The sequence below is a fragment of the Sceloporus occidentalis genome, unplaced genomic scaffold (genome assembly GCF_023333645.1).
Source record: "Sceloporus occidentalis isolate IW3139 unplaced genomic scaffold, rSceOcc1.0.p SCAF_5, whole genome shotgun sequence".
In the NCBI taxonomy this organism is placed as follows: domain Eukaryota; kingdom Metazoa; phylum Chordata; class Lepidosauria; order Squamata; family Phrynosomatidae; genus Sceloporus; species Sceloporus occidentalis.
Genome location: NW_028316985.1, coordinates 18,004,510 through 18,020,429, shown reverse-complemented (window position 1 = coordinate 18,020,429; position 15,920 = coordinate 18,004,510). Strand labels below are relative to the sequence as shown.

The 15,920-nt window shown below is 39.7% G+C and overlaps 1 protein-coding gene, 1 long non-coding RNA gene and 1 pseudogene across 15 annotated transcripts in view; 2 read left to right on the top strand and 1 right to left on the bottom strand.

Annotated features, from left to right (window-relative positions):
* The window catches only part of LOC149311718 (uncharacterized), a 107,342-nt gene that overhangs the window by 10,550 nt on the left and 80,872 nt on the right, over nt 1-15,920 (bottom strand). The gene's annotated exons all lie outside the window — the stretch shown is intronic.
* LOC149311719 (voltage-dependent L-type calcium channel subunit alpha-1C-like) overlaps nt 1-15,920 on the top strand; it is a 487,833-nt gene that overhangs the window by 397,240 nt on the left and 74,673 nt on the right. The gene's annotated exons all lie outside the window — the stretch shown is intronic.
* Nucleotides 13,645-13,743, top strand: LOC149311720 (U6 spliceosomal RNA; annotated as a pseudogene).

The following is a 15,920-nucleotide window of genomic DNA, read 5'->3' as shown; positions in this document are numbered from 1 at the left end:
GTCTGGCAGACACTGTGCTACCAATCTAATGTTTTGCATAAGGAGATACTGGATGACTCCTTATGAAACTTTGTAAAAAGTAGGTCTGCTAATGTAATCCTACAGTGTAATCCCAAAAGGATTCTGGCTATTAACTTTTACCCCTTGGTTCATGTACCAAGTGGGTAATTGTTCTGTTTACCTCTTGATAGCAGAAGGCTATCTCTAAGAAGTGCTTAGAACTAATTCACTGCAGGTAAGTGAGAACCCACTTGTGGGAACTACAGACTACATGGGCCAGGGGGCCTCCACTTTAGGTAGATAGTGTGTGCACAAGCCTTAAAATATCATTGAACTTGTGTGTAGATTGATACATCCAAGTGCCTAAATTTCTCAGCATGCATTTGCTTGCCTTGGAGTTGGGGATTCATGTGTCTGCATGCTTTCTGCATGTGCTTGTAAATTGACTTGACTGTGATTTTGTGCCTGGTAGGGTTAAGGTGTGAATACATGGGACCACTTCTAAGGCTACATTCACTTCATAGAGACCTCATAATCACAATATCTCAACAGAAAATCATGTGCTAGTTAAGATATGTCATTTTCAAGGTGTAGGTCTCTGAGTCAGATAGAAATCACTATGTCATTTTGCTTGTTTCTCTCATACTGTGATGGTACCGCCTATGCATGAATTAAACACATCTAACATCTCAGTTTAAAATCTATGACTGGATTTTGCAGAGAAAGCCATAGTATAGTTTTCACTATATTGAGTAAATCCGGCTGTTTTCAGACCTGCCTCAGTTTTTCAAGAGCTTGCATACAAGATTTACAGCCTGATTGTATCCATGTTTGCTTGGAAGTCCTGCTGAAGTCAGACTGACTTACTTTAAAATAAGGGTGCACCAGACTAAACAGATTCCTTAGCATTCTCAGAGCTGAAGCAGTTCTTGACAATTTAGCTGGTGGTCTCTTGATTTTACTTTCCTTTCCTGCATCTGATTACATCCTGCCACTTCTTCAAGTTTAAAATCAACAAGGTTTTGTACCTGCTCACTGCCTTTGAACAGTAGTATAAAAAATACAATTTTCAGGAGGGAAATGGAAAAGTTAAAATGTATATTTGAACAAAAATTTGATCCAGGAGTTATAATATTTTGCCAGAAAAATATTCACAAAAAAAGCAATGACAAAAAACCCCAACACATGTACAAACAGTATTATTTCTGAGAGACTTGTATAAGCCTGTATATACACTCATAGTTGGGAGCATTCCTGACACTAAGCATACATGAATTATAGATGTACATCTTTGGAAATTCAGTTGTAAGTTACCAGCTCCCAATTCCTTCTCAAATTTATGTGAAAACCCTTTGTCTAGTAACAGTAATAATTCCCTCTTTTTATGAGTTAACATAAAATGGCTTGGCATTATTGTGGAGAGGACTGTCATATAACTAATACTTAATAATGTACAGTGGACCCTTGTTATCCGCTGGGGTTTGGTTCTTGGGTCCCCCGTGGATAACAAAATTCGTGGATGCTCAAGTCCCATTAAATATAATGACAGAGCAAAATGGTGTCCCTTACAAAAAATGGAAAATCAAGGTTTCACATTTGAAATTTATACTTATATTTTGAATATTTTTCAAGCCGTGGATGCTTGAATCCGTGTATGAAAAATCCGTGTATAAGAAGGGCTGAGTGTACCTGACGGAAAACCATGCTAATGTGTTCCTCTTCAGTCTCCCAATTTTCATGAGAGTTTATGACAAATTAAGGAGTAAGCATTTTTACCACTAATCATTTCTAAGTAGCTGTGCTATTCAGTGAACAGTGTAGGAATGAAGTATATAGTCCTGTATAATTCCATTTCAAGATTACAAATATAACTTTTCTCTTTTAAATGCAACTATATTATAGAACTTTAAAGATGGTACTTAAGAATTTTCAAGAAAGGACCTGGTCATGTGTGTGGTGTTAACGAACAGACTAGATATCATATTGTGGTAAAACTACATCTAACATACCGATAGGGATTTAGAACAACATCCTATACTGATATGCATTTGATGGTATTTATTTCTTTAAGCCTATGATGTAACTTGATAAATTGGTACTACTTTCCCTAGGTTGAATTGTCTCATAACTCTTAAAACAAAAACGCATACAGGAGCAATTCATGGTTATGGGTACTTTCTAGCTTTATAAAACAGAAGACAGACAGCCTTCAGGAACTAACAGAATTTTTGCATGACGCAAAAAGACACTCACCAAATTCAAAGTTTAAAATCCTGTGTGGGTGTAGATGTGTGTGTAGCTGTATACATACTCTCTCACAACATACATACATGCAAGCAGGATTTTAAACTTTATATTATCTTAAGTAAACCTTTCTCCTTTTATCACTCCTCTCTCTAATGTTTGAGGGCTGTTTCTTGCATCTTAATCCTCATTCCCTGTGGATGCCAGTCTTAAAGTATGCCAATCTTTATTCATTTGATATTTGTGTAAAAACGGTGCTGTTGGTCTTAGTCTGAATACAACAGATTTTTTTTCAAGCATATAGGGTTTTTTTTAAAAAAGTCTTACAGATATTTTAGAGTTGTAGATCCTAATAAATGTGGGTATATTTTGCTGTCAAGTGGGTGCTTTTGTCCTACTGTTGCATGGCTAACAGTGTTTGCCCTTTCTATATATAACCTATCAAGTACCCTGAAAGAGGTATTTCACATGTTTGAATGTTTATGAACACATCCAAAGGCTGTTAAAATGTTGATTGTCAGGGAATTAATCTCCAGACATTGTTCATATTTTACCATGAAAGTGTTTACATGCTACAAGTGTGTTTGTGTGGTGAGCAGAATAAAGGAATGCATGCTGTCATCTACCATAAAGTTTCAGTGAAATATTTGAAATATTGTATTTCAGACCTATGCTGTAAAAAATGCCATAACATTATCAGGACATGGCCAAACTTATTTTTGCATGAATAACATATTGGAATGATTGGGGGGATAATAGAGGAGAAGGAGATATTTCCCAGATTTCCCACTGAAGCTCCTGACATGGCCATTCAGATAGGTATCACAGCCAAGGTTACTCAGGGTGTTTCCTAAGCAAAGTTTTGGTTTTTTAAAAATGTGCTGGCTTCCCTTCCTGTGCTAGGGAAAACATGGTTTTTAATGTTTTAAAAAAAAAGATGGCTTTTGAAATAATCAAGATACTTTTAAGAACCAGCAGTGGTGGTTGTGTCTCAGTGTAGTTCTCATCTCTGGAAACACATCAGTTGCAAAAGGTAATGTGTTACACTAGTCCCCCACAGCTACAGCTGCAGCTAGAGCTTCCCAACCATGATGCCTATGGTGGCAGAAGATGAAAAATTTAGCGCCAGGTGCATGGAAATAACTGCACAGAACTGTAGAATTTCATAGACTCATAGAGCCAGAAGGGGTGACAAAAGTAATTTGCGCCAACTCCCTTTCATGCAGAAGTACATAAATAAAGCACTCCTGAAATATGCTTATCTAACCTCTGTTTAAAAACCTCCAAGGATGGAAAGTCCACCACTCTCTGAGGCAATCTATTCCACTGTCAAACAACTCTTATAGTTAAAAAAAAAGTTCTTCCTAATGTTTAGGTGGAATCTCTTTTCTTGCAGTTTGAACCCAATGGTTTGTGTTCTTGTCTCTGGAGCAGCAGAAAATAAGATTTTTCTGTCTACATGATATCCCTCCAGATAGTTAAAGACAGCTGTCATGCCATCTCTTAGTCTTCTCTTCAAACTACACATACCTAGTTCTCTTAAGTTGTTCCTCAGTTGGTTTTCAGAACTTTTAATGTCTCTGCACACTTCTCTTGAATATTCCAGTTTTTCAATATCCTTCCTGAACTATGGTGCCAAGACCTGGTTGCAGTATTCCAGGAGAGGTCTGTGCAAACCATAATAGAATGGCACTACTCCTTCCCTTGATCTGGAAACCATGCTCCTAGTGATGCAGTCCAGCATTACAGTGTTTTTGACTGTTACATCACAGGAAGCTATCTGAGGTTTTCAGTATCCCAAGAAACACTTTCCCTCCAAATGTTTTGGAGGTGTCTGAACTGATTCTCAAGAGATTCTAAAGTTTAAAAAAACAGTAAGACGTAGAGGTAGGCATGTGTTTGGGGGTCTCTGTGGACAAAAGAAGGCCTGGTTAAAAATTGTTATCAACAGCAAAGAGGAAGTCTCAGTTTTTAGAAAATCTACATATTCACTCCATGCGAATAGCACATTATCTCCTATATTCTACTTTCTCTTTTACCTCAGTGTTGCACTTCCCCTTCAGCCCTATTCACTCCTTTGCTGCTTCTAACTTTGATGATCTCTCACCTTCCATCCAGGGCAAACCTTTCACAGAGACTTTTCAGCAAAGCAGAATACTGTTGTTGCCATTATACAATTCTTTGCCAAAGTGAGGCAAAGGCAGAATGTCAGTTTCAGACTGGAGGACAACCCTGTATATAGAAAAGTCAAATCTCCTTAGTGATTCTGGAGTCTGAGGATTCAGACTAAAATCCTGTTTGGAAATACCCTCTGCAATCAGTGTGTTGTACTTCCATAAAAATGCCTTTAAGTTTAAAGTGGCGGGATACAGACCTGCAGCCGCCCCTTAGCGCCACATATTGGGGCCAGGGCAGCCACAGCGGCAGCCCAAAGGCCCCAATCCGGCACTTTTCGGGACCAGGGAAAAGCAGCAAAATGCCGCTCCTCCCTGGTCCCGAAAAAAGATGTACTTGGGGCTTCATGCCCCAGGACACCCTGGGAACCGCCCGGGAACCGCTGTCAGGAGAGAAAGGGGCCACTCGGCCCCTTTCTCCCGGCTTCGTTCCCGCAGCCATTTGGTGGCTGCAGGAATGAGGCACTCCCCAAAAAGGAGCTCCCTTTTGGAGCTCCTTCCAGCGCTGCTGAAAGTGATGTCATAATGGTGGCGCCCGTGTATACATTGCACCACCATTATCACGCCGCAAGTACGTGCTAGGGTTGCGGGGCATCTGTAAAGGACGCCCCAAGGCAACCCTAGCATGTTTCGAGGCCTGCACAAAGGTCCGGTCTGGAAAGCACCAGTGTTAGATTCCTATGTTGTCTAAACTACTGCTGTAGTTGCAGTCCTTGACACACCTATCAAAGGCCCTGTCTGCATTGGCCAAATAAAACATCCTTCCCCCATCCCCACCCTCTAGGCAAGGAGTCTGGAAGATGCATGGCCCCAACCCTGGATCCAGTGTCTGGCCACTTCAGCACCAAACCTGGGGTATATCCAAATATTGTGGCCTATTAACTTGGTAGCTCATATCTAGATTTAAATATGTAATAATCAATTTTGAACTTCATTACGTTTAAATATGAGAAGATGCAAGTAAGTGATGAGAGTTTTGGGAGTTCATGTTTCTTATCTGGAAGAAATTTTATTTATTCTGAACCTCTGTTCTTCAATATGACATGACAGTTTTAGAAAGTTTATGTCCCATTAGTTATGAAAATGTGTGAACTGAAATTTCTTCATACAAAAACTCCAATTTTTTTCTTGATGTTTAACTAGATGTGATTGTTCCCTCATACAAATGACTATATCTAATATTCCACTTCATGAATCCTAGGAAACAGATTAGAATCTTCAACAGTACATCTGTATTTCCTCAATATGATATAAAATGGAGAGACAAAGGATTGTTACCGTTAAAAATCAAACATGCAAAAAACACTGGTCAGAATCATGTTGGGGATTTACAAATGCACAAGCACTGTAGTTACAGTGCTGCACAATGAATCCCATCCCAATCCCCACTTACCAGACAGTAGTCACTGGGATCAATGGGATTCTATTCCCCTGTCAATTGGAAAGTAGATAATATTACCACCACCTCCTGTGAACAATCTCCAGTGAGACAGGCCAAATCAGGGGCTCCTGTTGCAATCCCTCCTTGTAGCAGAGATTGCTCACAGGAGGAAGGTTTGTGGGAGCATAAGTGAGCTGCTTCCTGAGTGACAATGAAACTGATCCTCATCAGTATCTGAGCCATTGGCAATAATCTCTGAGAAGTCCTGGTGAACAGGAGAAGTCCCAGAAGACTGGAGGAGGGCAAACATTGTCCGCATCTTCAAAAGGTGGGGGAAAGAGGTTCCCAACAATTATCGTCCAGTTATTCCGACATCTATACCAGGAATGATTCTAGAGCAGATCATTGACAGAGAATCTATGAACATCTAGAAAGCAGTTCTATAATCACAAAAAGTCAACATGGGTTTCAGAGAAACAAGTCATGCCAGACAAATCTTATCTCTTTTTTTTTGATAAAATTACCAGCTTGGTAGATAAAGGAAATGCTGTGGATATAGTGTATCTTAATTTCAGTAAGGCCTTTGACAAGGTTCCCTGTGACATTCTTGCAAACAGGCTTGTAAAATGTGGGTTAGACAAGGTAACTGTTACATGGATTTGGTAATTGATTGACTGGCTGAACCCATTGTGGTCAACAATGGCTTCTTTTAATCTTGGAGAGAAGTGATCAGTGGGGTCCCACAGGATTCTGTCCTGGGGTCATGTTATTCAACATCTTTATCAATTATTTGGACGACAGAATTGGGGGCATACTTATCAAATTTGCAGATGACACCAAATTAGGAGGAATAGCTAATACTCCAGAGGACAGGCTCAAAATTCAAAATGACCTGAATAGACTAGAAGGCTGGGCCAAAGCTAACAAAGTGAAATTCAACACAGAGAAATGTAAGGTACTGCACTTAGGGCAGAAAAATGAAATGCACATATATAGGATGGGGGACACCTGGCTGAATGAAACTATATGTGAAAGGGATCTAGGAGTCCAGGTAGACCACAAGTTGAACATGAGTCAACAGTGTGATATGGCAGCTAAAAAGGCCAATGCAATTTTAGGCTGCATCAATAGAAGTATAGTGTCTAGATCAAGGGAAGTGATAGTCCCACTCTATTCTGCTCTGGTCAGGCCCCACCTGGAATACTGTGTCCAGTTCTGGGCACCACAATTAAAAAAGGATGTTGAGAAACTGGAGCGTGTCCAAAGGAGGGGGACTAAAATGGTGGAGGGTCTGGAAACCATGCCCTACGAGGAATGACTTAGGGAGCTGGGGATGTTTAGCCTGGAGAAGAGAAGGTTAAGAGGTGATATGATAGCCCTGTTTAAATATTTGAAGGGATGTCATATTGAGGAGGGAGCAAGCTTGTTTTCTGCTGCTCCGGAACAATGGATGCAAGCTCCAGGAAAAGAGATTCCACCTCAACAATAGGAGGAGCTTCCTGACAGTAACGGCTGTCCGACAGTGGAACACACTCCCTTGGAGTATAGTGGAGTCTTCTTCCTTGGAGGTCTTTAAGCAAAAGCTGGATGGCCATCTGTCGGGGATGCTTTGATTGTGATTTCCTGCATGGCAGGGGATTGGACTGGATGGCCCTTGTGGTCTCTTCCAACTCTATGATTCTATGATCAATTACAGTTAATGCTGCTGCCTGGTAACTGGAGACTGAGGGACTTTCATGGTCCCTGTGGTCCTGTACAAAATAAAGCTGCTTTGGGTCACTTTGGAGACATGCTGTTTAAATGATACATGCATCCTATGAGTCCAAAAGCCACACCAAAGCCATGCGCCAGTCCTAAGGAATGGAGCGTGGCTTTGATGCGGCTTCCAGACTCTTAGGATGCATTCATCATTTAAACAGCATACATCCAAAGTGACCCAAAGCAGCTTTATTTTGGCCTGTCCATACGGGCCCTATGTCTCTGAGTATTCCTTGCCTAGGAACACCCTATGATACATGGAGTCCCCATGACAGGTGATTTGAAGGCACATACACATAGACATGTAGGCCCTAAACTAGGTGCTGTGTAGGAAACATGAAGAAGTCACAAATGTGTGATTCTAGGTTGTATATCCTTAACTGCTCAACAAGATTATGGCAACTATTGAAGAATATATATTTAGTGGACTCAAACCATCCACAGGAGTTTGGTTCGGGAGGGGGGACTTTGGATAGGAAAAACAGTGAAGTCCCATATTATCCACTGTCAATAGACAGTGACATGTGTGTCTCTGCATGCATGTGCCACCATTAAATAATATGGGTGATCAAATCCACAGATCACTAGCCCACTGATATGGTGGGTTCACTGTGTGTGTGTCTGTGTCTGTGTGTCTTAGGTGGGTTTTTTGTTTGTTTGTTTTGCAGTAAAACAAGGAATATGTTGTGTCCAGTCAATTATTTAGTAATATTGCTAGAATGGTTTTAGTATTAAAGTGAACAGTTTAATGGGAGGGGGGGTGAATAATAGAAGTGAAAAGAGAAAGCTGGCAGATTTTTCATTTGTAGCAGATAGCTGAGGTTAGGCTATAACATGATGACTATAGAGCAAGGGTGGGCATGTTCCAGGGCTTGGAAGGCTGCACAAACCAGTTTTCAGCTCCCCCAAAGGGCTGCGGCACTCCATCATGTCCGACATCTGACATAACCAGAAGTGAAGTTATGTGACTCCCAGTCAACATTTGGACTATTGGAGGGAAGATTTTCTTGCTGTTTTGGGTTGCAGGACTCTCTCACTCACACACACACCACCTTTAGTGCACTCTCATTTTAGTACTCTAGCCCAAGAAATCAAGAACATAAAACAGGAACAATAAGAAATAAAATGATGATGTAGGAAAAACACAGAAGAGTTGTATAAAAGAGTTGAGGAAATGAATGACAAATGGAATGAAGAACCATATGAAGACAAATCCCAAATCCTCAAAAGCGAAGTAGAATCTGCAGTGAGAGAAATTGGGGAAAATAAATCCCCAGGAACAGATGTTATCCCAATTGAACTATTTCAGTGCACACAGACAGAAGCAACACTAGTGTTAACTAAAATATTCCAACAAATATGGAAAACAAGGAGTTGGCCAACAGACTGTAAACGATCAAAGGGATCCCTGGTGGCACAGTGGTTAAATGCCAGTACAATCCCAGGCTCCAAGGTTAACTCAGCCTTTGTCCTGGACTGCGGCCAACACACACAAACAACGCCGATAAGGATGGCTCAGCAAGGCAATTAGCAAAGCAACTGGAAACAGTCCACAAACCTTGCAAGGAGTGAGAGTTAGAGAGCAAGCTGAAAGTCAAAGCCGAAGTCAGGAAAACAGAGGTCAGAGTAGTCAGTCCAGTCCAAGGTCAGGGCAGCCAGAAGGTAGCAAGAGTCCAGTTCGTTCCAAGGTCAAGAGTCAAGGCAACAAGGAGTCAGGATACACGGAGCCAGGGCCGGCAGCAATCACAACAAAGGATCATGCAATAAACTCTGGCACTGAGTTAGCATCTCACAGGTGGTTAAGTAGGAGATTTCCTCCTCGGTGCGAGATGAGGCTTGTTTGCCAATTGTCTCTCAGCAATCCTCCTGGACCTGCGTCTGCCAGCACTCTCAGCCCTGCGTTGCCTAAAGGAGGGAACCTCCAGGACTGGTTCCTCCCCAGAGTCATCACTAGGCTGCTGTACCACCAGAGGAATCCCATCAGCACTAGGACCTGGCTGAACCTCCTCTGGGGCTGGGAGATCAGGGCTGGGCTCTGGCAGAGCAGAATTAACACCAGGTGCAGCCTCAATTGCCCCTTGCTCTGGAGTAGACCCATCCTCCTCCGAGTCCTGCTCTTGGCTGACCATGACATCCTTCCATCTTTCATAGGATGGTAAAATGAGTACCCAGCTTGCTGGGGGCAATTGGCTTACAGATTATGAACTGCTTAGAGAATGCTGAGTTCACTATTAAGCGGTATAGAAATATAAATGCTATTGTTATGAATATATATCCCAATCCATAAGAAAGGAGATACAAAAGAATGCAGTAAGTATAGGACCATAGTATTAATCTCACGTGCAAGCAAAATAGTGCTCAAAATTCAGCAGCATAGACTCCAACCATACATGGAGAGAGAAATTCCAAAGGGGCAGGTGGGATTCAGAAAAGGAACAGGCACCAGAAACCATGTCGCAAATATAAGATGACTAATTAACAGTATTATAAAACAGGCTGACCAAGAGGGAACTGTGGTCATCATGAAACAAGTCTGACTACATACAGGAGGCTGAGCAACAATAGTCCAACACCATGTTTTACAGAATCCTCTCTAAAGATCCCATAGAATTCTCCACCAATGTACAGAACCAAATTCAAATGGACATACCTAGGAGCCCAACAAGGCATCTTCTATTTAATAGCCAAAATACACAAATTTGGAAATCCAGGAAAAGTTATTGTGTCAAGCATTGGAACCCTCATGATTGGACTATCAGATATCTGGACTCAATTCTCAGACCATATGCCATCAACACTCCAAGCTAGGGTACAACTGATTTACTTAGGAAAATATAGTCCATCCACAACCTCCTGGGGAATACCATTCTGGCCACTGTGATTGTGGAATCCCTATACACTAAAATCCCAAAACAGGGTGGACTACAAGCCATCAAGTATACCATCCTGAATGAGTCTACAGAAGATCTAAATACAAAACTCTGCCACTTTGCACTCATTGACAATTACTTCACTTTTGGGAATAATATTTATCTCCACATCAGTGGCACTGCCATGGGCACCACTGTATGCAAACATCTTCATGACTGACCTGGAGCAATACATCCTCAGCACATGCACTCAAAAGCCTCTCCTTTACTTATGATGTCTTGATGACATCTTGGTAATATGGCTACGTTGAAAGCAATTACTTGAGATGTTCCACCAGGATTTTAAGCCTGGAACAATCCACACCACAAATTCACTTTCTTGACACCACTGTAAAACTGTACCATATATTTCTAAACACCACACATTATTGAAAATCCACTGATCGCTAAACATGCTTACATACCACCAGTTTCCACCCAGAACACACTACCAAATTTATTGTTTACTGCCAAGCCACCAATACAATCACATCTCCTCAGACCCACAATACAGAGACTCAAAATTCATGGATTTACAACAGGCATTTCTCAAACTACAATGCCCTCTTAAGGAGGTGAAGAAACAAATTGACATGGCAAGATTAATACCCAGAACCATCTACTACAAGACAGACCAAAACCACAAAATGATAGAGTCCCCATATTTGCTACCTACAGTCCCCAGCTGAGACCACTCAAACACATCATCAATGAGCAACAAGCAATTCTGGAAAATAACAGAGCTCTTTCACATGCTCTGGGAAGCAAGCCTTTATTCACCTACAGACAACCTGCAAACTTAAACAACTAATCACAACAAGATACCTAAAATATGGATAGTAATAGAGGGACAAAACCCTGCCAGACAAGCTGAAGATCCCAGCTCAGTCCCTACATCTATTCTGGGAGCAATATTACAGGAGGCAATAACATCACTCACAACATCAGAGGTGCATTTACCTGCTCTTCCTCCAATGTGCTATATCCCTTGTAAGCAATGCCCCTCTATGCTCTACATTGGACAAATAGGACAGTCTCTATGCAAGACAATTAATGGACACAAACTTGACATTAAAACTAGAAGTACTCAAAAACCACTTACAGAATATTTCAGCCTTCCTGGTCATAGAGTATGGGATTTAAAGGTTGTGTTCATTGAACAAGGAAATTACAAAGGAAGACTAGAAAGAGAAACTGCTTGACTGAATTATATTCACAAATTCTAATCCATTGGCTTCACAGTGAACTACATATATCAATACAAGAGTCTTTCCTACTGCACATAAAACAAAAGAAATGTTCTCAGAGAGTTTTGAAACCAAAATGGTGCCCGGACAGCACGGTAGGGCTCGGGAGGGTTTGATGCCCCACTCTCCTGAGCCCTAAAATCGGCCCCAGGCACCTCAGTTTTGCTATTTATCTGCTGTATCTCTTTCTCCTTGCCACCATAATCACCCTGATGATGTCTGTGCTAACTACCCATGTTACAAACACCATATAGTTTTGGGAATAAATGGCCTTTTTAAAAATCCTGTGAACATGCTGCTAAAAATGCCTAAATGCTCCTTCAATATAACTTTTAAAATGATTAGAATGCATTACTGATAACGCCAAAACAGGTAATGGCATTACCACATGTTATATTACTTTTGAATACTTCCATTATGCCTTCATTACTCCCCTACCCTTAATTTCTTAAAAGTAGCTGTATTTAATTTGTTACTTCCCCTCTCTGAAACTGAGTGACTAAAACAACATACAGTATTCTGAACTGGATTTAGACTAAATTTCTATAATGGTATTGTGATAATTGCTGTTTTTCTTTCTGCCCCTTTTTAAATCATTCCCAATGTTAAATTTTCTTCAAGATAGCTGCTCTGGTCAATTCTCCTCTACTGTATACTGTAATCAACTCTACTCTAGGTCTACTGTAGTTGTAACTAACATTTGGACTTAGGCCTAGCCCTTCAGATCAGTTGGAGTCACAAGCCATATAAAAGCTGTGAGCAGCAAAAACATAAGAAAAAATTTTACATAAAAAAGCTAAAACTGCAACCAACTTGCTGCAAATAGTAATATATTGGGGGGGGGGGGGGGCTGTCTGATAACATGGTTCGAACCTTTCTTTTTCCTTAAAGAGATATTAATTCAGTTATCTCACTGCATCTACTTAGCTTATTACCTCAACAAGATGAACAGAATTACAAATACATTCTGAAAATTAAGAATCATATGTATATATTTAGTTCAATTCAATTAACAGAGCTCTCAACTATACAGAATGTGAATATTTCATACTGCAGTCCATACGTAATTCTACATGGAGTCATTTGCATAAACAAATTAAAATATTTGACTTTCCATTATAATTACTTCAGCACTTGGAACTGTAAGATTATAGTCTTATTGAAATAAAGGTTGCACATATGGAAGACATTAATCAGTGCTAGAGCTTCTAGAAGTTATTAAACCTCTTTAAAATGAGGCCACAATGGCTGGCTTCATGACTCGTTGGATACATAAAACATGATGCATGGTTTATATGTTATCATTGTACTAAAAATAACATGAAATTTTAAACATGAACAGACTGTTTCTTTATGAGTATTGGATCTTTGTTCCAATCCAAGTATACATGTGAAATTCACATTGTTCTGTATGGGAAAGAACTGTGCCTGCTAGCTAGTGCTTTGATACCTATCCTATGCCATCAATGAATCCCATCACTGGTTGCTCTGTATGCATAATCCTAGTCAAAGCATCCTTGTCTATCAGAGAAATGATGTGTATAGCACTAGATTTATTTTTTCTCCTGGTTATTAGAACTACTAATATCAGGGCTTTTGCACCTATGCAGTTAGATGGGAGCCTTTCTACATAAGCAGATCTTAATGTTTATTTATTATCAGATCTGGTGCTCACTACATAGAGTGCTATAACGAAAAGTGATCCATAGTATGTTAATTAGACATTGCTGTTTCTGAAAGGAATAACATTTTGACTGCAAAAAACAAAATTCAGTTGAATCTCTTGTGCCTCAGGGTCAATTTTTTAAAATTTTTAAATTTTTATTATTAAAAAAAGAAACATACAATACATACAATACTACTTCTACAATACATATCAATTTGCATATATACATAACATACACACCAACTTCATATCTGTCTACAAATCATAACTTACAAAGCACATATACTAAAATTGGAACGATACAGAGAAGATTAGCATGGCCCCTGTGCAGGGTCAATTTAAATAACATATGTTACATATGTTTGGAAAGGTGATATATAAATAAAATTTATTGTCATTATTATTATTATTATTATTATATTGAAATACTGGTAGAGTTTGGTTTACAATACAATGGGCACATTCATTTCTTTGTGCGCTTATTCAGATGTGTTTGTGATAACTGAGATTTCTTGCCAGCTTTTCTCTCCTTTATTTCTTTGCCATATTCTACCCTTCCTCTTAACCGTCCTTCTCCCTTTCTGAAAAATAATTTACTGTATATACTCATGTATAAGTCTAGAAATTTTAGCCAAAAATTGAACCCAAAAACCTAGGTCGACTTATCCATGGGTCAATGTAAATACTATACTTTAACTCTTATTAAAAAGGGAACATCCCCTGGTGAAAGCAAGAGTACAATCTGTCCTGGAAGCACTGACCTCCCTCTACTCTCTCTTCCATCCAGCCTTTAGTGTGAGCCAAAACAGTTATGCCTGCCATAATTTTGTAGGTTCTTTGGCATTGTTTTCCTTTGCCTCATCATTTAGATCTTTTGTTGCATGTCCCTAAGTTTTACCCTTGACTTATCCAAGAGTCATAACAAAATCCATAATTTTGCCCCCAAAACCTGCCCTTGACTTATACATGAGGTCGACTTAGAGTCGAGTATATACGGTACTCCCAGTTCAGTGAGTTCGTATCTTAATAGTGCAGTGATCCAGTATTGCAAATGCATACTGTTTAGACAGTGAATGTTGATACAAGTCATTGTTCTTCTTCTATGTCTTCCTCTTGATTTTGTAGTAATGTGGTATATATGTAACTGTCAACCATGAATCCACTAGTTTTGTTTGCTTATCAAACATATAACAAGTGAATCTACAATAAAATATTGCACTGTGAATTGCTTCAGTTCAGTGCTCTGTCAGTCAAGCTTACCATGCATTCTACAGTATCCAGTTCTAGTTCTCATGCTACTTGTTCTATTTCTTTCTTCTCATAAAACCAGTCATCATTCTGTGACTTCTGTGGGTAGTACAGTCACTGTGCACACTTAACCCTAACAGGGCTGTTCTGGGTCAGCCAGTTATGGTTATTGTTTTTCAAAGAGTACAAATTTCTTTTTGTCTTTTTGCAAGTTTGAGGTTTGTCCAGTCTTGCTAATCTTTCAGTCTTATCTGTAAATGATGCAGTTGTGACTACACAAAAATCTACAATGGTCTGTTACAGACTGCCAAAATAAAGCTGCTTCAGGTCTCTTTGGAGGTATGCTGTTTAAATGATGCATGCATCCTAAGAATCCGGAAGCTGCACCAAAGCTGCCCTCCAGTGCTTAGCAATGGAGTGTGGCTTTGGCGCGACCTCCGGACTCTTAGGACCCATGCATCATTTAAATAGCATACCTCCAAAGAGACCCGAAGCAGCTTTATTTTGGCAGTCTATAACAGGCCAATGATATATGCACTTTGGAAATAACTAAGCATTAACATTTTAAATATTGTATTTGATTATCTAGAACCAGTATTTTAGGTTCTATTTATAGTGCTGACTTATATAGTACATGTAAGAAACCAATATCAGTGGCTGGGTTCAAATATAAAGTGAGACACCTGACTCCTGGCAGCATGGTTAAAAAAAAGTTAAATAGTTTTTCTAAAAGAATCAGAATTAGGCTTCATACCTGTACATATATTTAAGAGACAACAATCTGATTAAGCATTTAGATTCAAAGCATAAGGTGGTATTATTTCAGCTATTTAGCCATACAGGAAAATTATAGTGTGGGAGGAATGGACTCACTAGAGGCTCTTGTTCTGTGATTAGAGAATCACATTTTCTAGTTACTGAGTAAGAAGCAGGATCTTTTATGAGTCTCTTCCTCCCAAGCTGTTCTGCTCCGCAAAATAAAGTGTATACAAGAGTATTTGAACAGAGTGTTAGATTTATAATCAGAATTCTGGACATAGTCCTAGATTATAAAACTATGTCTCGAATTCTGATTATAAATCTAACATTCAGTCCAACGCTCTTGTACAGTATTCATTTTATTTAGGGAAGCAGCACAGGATGGGAGACCTAGTAGGCATAGATGAAACACTAGCATAAGGAAGATTAAAGAGTTTCTTACAGATTCTTGCGGAACCTATAAAAAAATCACAAAACAAGACATACTGTAGGTCTCCACAAAGACCTCTAGAGTGCAGGGGAGAAAAAATTCTG